The sequence below is a fragment of the Molossus molossus genome, unplaced genomic scaffold, assembly GCF_014108415.1.
Source record: "Molossus molossus isolate mMolMol1 unplaced genomic scaffold, mMolMol1.p scaffold_m16_p_7, whole genome shotgun sequence".
Classification (NCBI taxonomy): domain Eukaryota; kingdom Metazoa; phylum Chordata; class Mammalia; order Chiroptera; family Molossidae; genus Molossus; species Molossus molossus.
In genome coordinates this window covers 104,126,119-104,131,511 of record NW_023425401.1, presented here as the reverse complement: position 1 = coordinate 104,131,511, position 5,393 = coordinate 104,126,119, and the positions used below count along the sequence as shown (strand labels likewise).

Here is a 5,393-nt window from a genome sequence, read left to right as displayed (position 1 = left end):
TTCCATAACCAACTGTAGCTTTTAATTCTCATAGTCAATAAGATGGGCAGCTCTTGGTTGAGAATAGCTTCAGCATAGAGTTTTAGAGGTGGCTACCTACATGGGTCCATAGCTGGGTTCCTGGAATTTCATAGGAAAATGTGGATCTTAAACCAAGAGGTGGAAGGGGAGTGGGGGCTAAGATGTCAGTTAATGTAATCAAATCAGTGACCTGTTGACTGTTGCAAATAAATCTCTGCCAAAAAAAAAAGGTTGTGCTACAGAAATGAGGAGGCTGCCATCTAGTGGTCGTATGTTTAAACAACACCGTTAGATCTTCACTCCTAAGTAGTGATTGGAAACAGTGCATGCAACAGATTAGGCGCTCAATGGTTGTTCTCTCCCATCGATGTTTCTCTCTCTCTCTCCCTCTCCCTTTCTCTCTCTCTCCAATCAATAAAGAAACAACAAAAACAACAGCGATAACAGGTTAAGCACTGTTCTAAGAATTTTACACGTTAGGACAATAACCCCACTGAACAGAGATATTTATTACCCCTACGTTAAAGGTGAGGAATTGAAGCTTGGATGAGTTGAGTAACTTGCTCAAGAGTCACAGAGCTAACACTGGGTTGAAATCGAGACTGTGTGGCTCGAGAATTCGAACATCTGATCTCTTTGCTATTTTGCCTGAGAGGAAGAGAGGGTGGTGGGCTGGCGGCGGCTCCCACCACGAGAGACTGTGGGCGGTGTGCATCTCTCCCCAGCTTCTTATCCAGTGACATCATGCTGGTGGTTTGAATTCCATCACGGTGAGGGTATTTGCACAATGGAAACCAAAATCTCTACACCTCGGGGCTTTTATTTCCTGTTCTTGGCCCCACCCCCTCTCCCCCCAGAGAGCTGGTTTGCCAGCTCACCCTGGGCGAGAAAGGTTGAGAATTCAGAGCTGTAGCCTTAAGCTTTCTTTACAGATGCTGGAAAAGAGATTTCGAAAGTAACGAAAACCTAGATTTGGGGGGGGGAGGGGTAATAGGATAAAGAGATCTTAAGACTTTTCTTCAGAGATTTTTTGGATTATAGCAGAAACAGGGAGTTATGACTAATGTAGAACTCTTTAAAGAAACACTTGTTAAAGAATAATGGGAAGTTGCTCAACCGCTTTCTGGGGAAAGACAAGAAAATAGTTGCAGGATCTGTTTTGCAAGGCTCCTTAGAAATGGACACAGAGGCACAGTCAGGAGAAACAAGCAGAACCAGTGTGAGAGGACCGAGCGATAGATCCACAGGCCCACTCGGTCCACGGGGCCCACTCGAACCTTGTGGAACCGGCAAAGAGGACCTGGAAGAACTAAAGTGTAGACGGTCTGAGGTGGGCCCAGTCACAGACTGAGAGTGGCCATGGTGTTAGGAGAAATGCACAAAGTTGCCCTGATGCATTTTAGGCTGAAGCCACTGGGAATACAGGGCGGGCAAGAGGAGGTTTACAGTTGTGAGTGCGTGAAACACAGAGCTCATTCTTGTGTTATTATTGATTAATTATTGTATTATTTTCCATACGAACAACTGTAAACTTACTTTTACCCCCCACCCTGTATTTGAACTCTCCTCAAAAGCCTTTTTAGACAGTTCTGCCCAGGCACGGACACACGGAGGACCATTGAGGCCGTGGCGCACAGAGGACCAGTGTACTGATTCTCCACTGTTCTGCATGTGGGACATTTCTCGAAGGTAAGATTTCAAAACAAAAACCAGGCCGCGAGGCTGTTAAACGATTATCTTGTGTAAAGGGAATAACACAAAGCTTCAAGATCTGTCCGAAAAGGTAGACCTGTGAGGCAGTGCGGAGGGTTTTCAGCAGGGGCATGGGTGTGCACACACGTGTGCATGTGTGTGACGCTCAAGCGTACGGTGTCTGCTTGTAAAGAAATGGAACTGGAGTAAGTGTCATGGATGTAGTTGGAAGGCAACGCCGATGTGTGAAATCGAAGACGGTCTCCGTCATTTTGGTGGTGCCGGGTGTGCCCCGGACCAGGGGGTTTTCTGCGATGCGGCACTTTCGGTCCTGGATGCTTGGTCACCTTAGCGGTGGCAGCAAAGTGACGACTTGTGAATGAGTTCTCTCTTGGAAGGGCGCTTGATGGATAAAGAAACGGGAGAAAAAACAGGCAACGGGACAGATACAGAAGCCAGAGGTGTTGAGGGCAGCCAGGAACGCACCACACCCTGCGGACCAGAGAGGATGAGACTCGGGCGGAGGGCTGGCTTTTCACGGGGACTTCCTCAGATCAGGACTGGCCAGACTGATCCTCGGTTACTTAGGCTCTCAAAACCAAAACCAAAACAGAATTTCTGCCGTCGGGTACAGTTTAATATCAGCAGTGCCGGAAATAGCAATGGTGTGAGTGTTTCGGACACTCGAATACAGATGTAGGAGTTAGTAAATAACTCGTGGAAAGGCAGAGGCTCTTTAATCATCTAATCAACAATTGGATTAATTCACAGAGGCGTTAAAGCAATCTGTTGCAGTATTTGCAGATAATTTTTATTATATTAAGATCAATCAAAGTTGAACAAATCGGGCAAAAATGTAAGTATAAAACATAAACATAGCTAACTCCATATACTCCTAAACAAGCAATTTTACCCTATTTGAGCATCTTGTTGATCTTAATTGATCGATCGATTGAGTCGGCGTGGCATTCATATGCTGGCTATGAACGAGGTTCTGGGCTGAGGGTGTCAGGGCATAGAAAGGTAGCTCGCCTTTCCAGGTGGCAGCGAATGCTTTCCTTTGTCAGAAGGTTGCCTCAGGCAGTAGAGAGCAGACCCAGGCCGGCAGCCTGACTTGGGGGTTTGTTTGCTGAGGTTGTCTGGACGCCACGCACTGGAGTAGTCGCGTCTGCTCAGAACACACCTCAGCCAGAGACCCGCCAAGTCACGAGGCCGACTGGCTTGTACCTCAATCAAGGGTGGTCAGAGCTTGCCTGTGACTTTATTCTACTCCTCGTTGCTATCTCCGCACACTCCGTGAGTGCAGACAGAGTGCCTCAGCCAGCTCTACTTCCGATGGCACCGTCTGTTAGGACCTGCTCCGCGTGGGAGCCCCTGGCTGGGTCCCCAGCTAGGTCCGGGGAAGGGGGGAGGTGAGAGTTAAGTCAAGGTTGACTTTTCATGGCATCTGGAGAGGACTAAGCAGACTTGCCTTTTTAGGGTAACTGGCTGTGGGCCTCCAGGAAACCCCTTGAATGTGGAGCCCTTTGACCCATTGCTGCCCTTCAGGGTTATACAGTGAGCCTGGGGAATGAGTTCAGTATGTCACCGCACTGATAATTTCCAATGACCGATGAGCATTTTCCAACTCATTATATGCCTAAGTTTACATTTACCTAAACCGGAATATTCCCCACAATGATACATATAATAATTTCTAGAATATTATATTACTAATTACTTCCGTAAGCATAAAAGAAAGTCAAAAAGTATGATGTAAAACCGCATCCATCATTTCAAGATTTAGCTCATATTATCTGGGAATATGTTAGCTTGGTAGAAAACACGTGTTGGCCATGAGTGATAAAAGTCCTATCACAATTACACAACATTTTGTACTTAGGGGTTGTGGTGTTTATATTAAAACATCGATAACATTAATGACCATATGGGTGAAGACATCGGTGTGTAATGGAGGGTGTGGGCTTGAAATGTCAAGTTATTCCTTTATCATTCATCTAAGAAATGAAGTACCTCTTGGAACACAAACTGGAATTAAGAAGAAAGCAATCGATTAGAAGCAAAGTGGTCTTAATTAATATGGAAAAAGATATCTAGGAAGGAAACATGAAGAATAGATGGTGGAATAACTACTTCCAGGTGGAAATGCTTTGATTACAGGTAGTAAGGGACGCAGATAAATGTCCCATCAGGTTGTAATCGCCTCCTTCGGATCAGAGGGCAGATCTCTCCAGGCCGTAACTAGACTGAGAGAGGCAGATGTAACCCAGTAAACAAGAAGCTACCTCCGTTGTAGTCAGATTAGACTTAGGCTCCATGAAGACTCACTTTCCATAAACTATTCTCATTCTTCCTTGGTATTTAATATGAAGGTGAGGTGAGGACGAACCCAAGGAAGTACATCTGACACCAGGTTTGACTGAATGATATTAAAACAGGAGCGTCAGCATGATAGAAGCTGAACAGCTGCAGTGGGGTGTTTCACAGGACACGTGAATTTGGGATGACAGAGTCGGGATTGCTAAATTCGAGACTCATTCCCACTGAGTGATTTCTTCCAATGACCATGTGTCTTGTTGTTTTTCGCTTCTTCACTTTTTATAGATAGAAATGTGAAGATGATGATGATGGAGACAGAAAGGTAGGTGACAGATAGATAGATGTGACGGAGAGCTTCCATGTCTAGGTATTTACTGGCCAGGTAGCTCCGTTGGTTAGTGCATCGTCCCGATATACCAAGGTTGTGGGTTCAATCCTGATATACCAAGGTTGTGGGTTCGATCTCTAGTCAGGGCACACACAAGAATCAATCAATAAATACATAAATTAGTGGAATAACAAATCAATATGCTTCTCTCTCTCCTTTCCCTTCCCCCCCCTCTCAAATCAATCAATAAAAAGAAAATAATAAAAGACCTACACATAAATATACATATATAATTTAGTCACTGTAGTATTATATTGCATACAGCTTAGTTAGAAAGTAGTATACCATGTAAATTAAAATGCTTGCATGCAATGAAATGGTAGGCAATTGTTTAAAGTATGTTGCAGAGAAGTATTTTGACATGGAAAATGCACATGATATGATTCTAAATGAAAGGAATATATAAACAATACTGTTGTTATAATTTTAATTCATTATGCATGTGCAAATATATGTACAGTCAGTGATGGAACATTATAGGTGCACATTATTGACACCATTGGCCATGTGTTTCACGTGGGTATTATTTCTCTACCTTTTCATTGAACTTTATGTTTTTCTAAGATACTTATGAAAACTGATGTCACGCGTCCTTCGGCAGCACACACACTAAAATTGGACGAATACCGAGGAGATTAGCATGGCCCCCGCGCAGGGATGACACAGATTCGTGTTGTCTCGTAGCTTTGAGAAGCACAGATCGGTAGCTGCAGAATAGTCATAGTGATGTAAAGAACAGCATAGGAAATATAATTAGTACTATTGTAAAAACTACGTATGGTGCCGAGTGGGTCCTAGAAATATCCGGGGGCTCACTTTGTAAACCACTATGCTGTACCCCTGAAACGAACATAAAGTAATACTGAATGTAAACTGTAATTAATTTTAAACATTAAAAAAAAGAAAATAGAAAATAAACAAACACCACACAATGACAAATCTCATATGAGGTAGGTGCCATTTTATTCACACA

General features: G+C 43.8%; 1 pseudogene; it reads left to right on the top strand.

The window, feature by feature from the left end:
- Window positions 1–5,009: 5,009 nt before the first annotated feature.
- On the top strand, window positions 5,010–5,108 carry LOC118620569 (annotated as a pseudogene).
- Window positions 5,109–5,393: the final 285 nt, after the last annotated feature.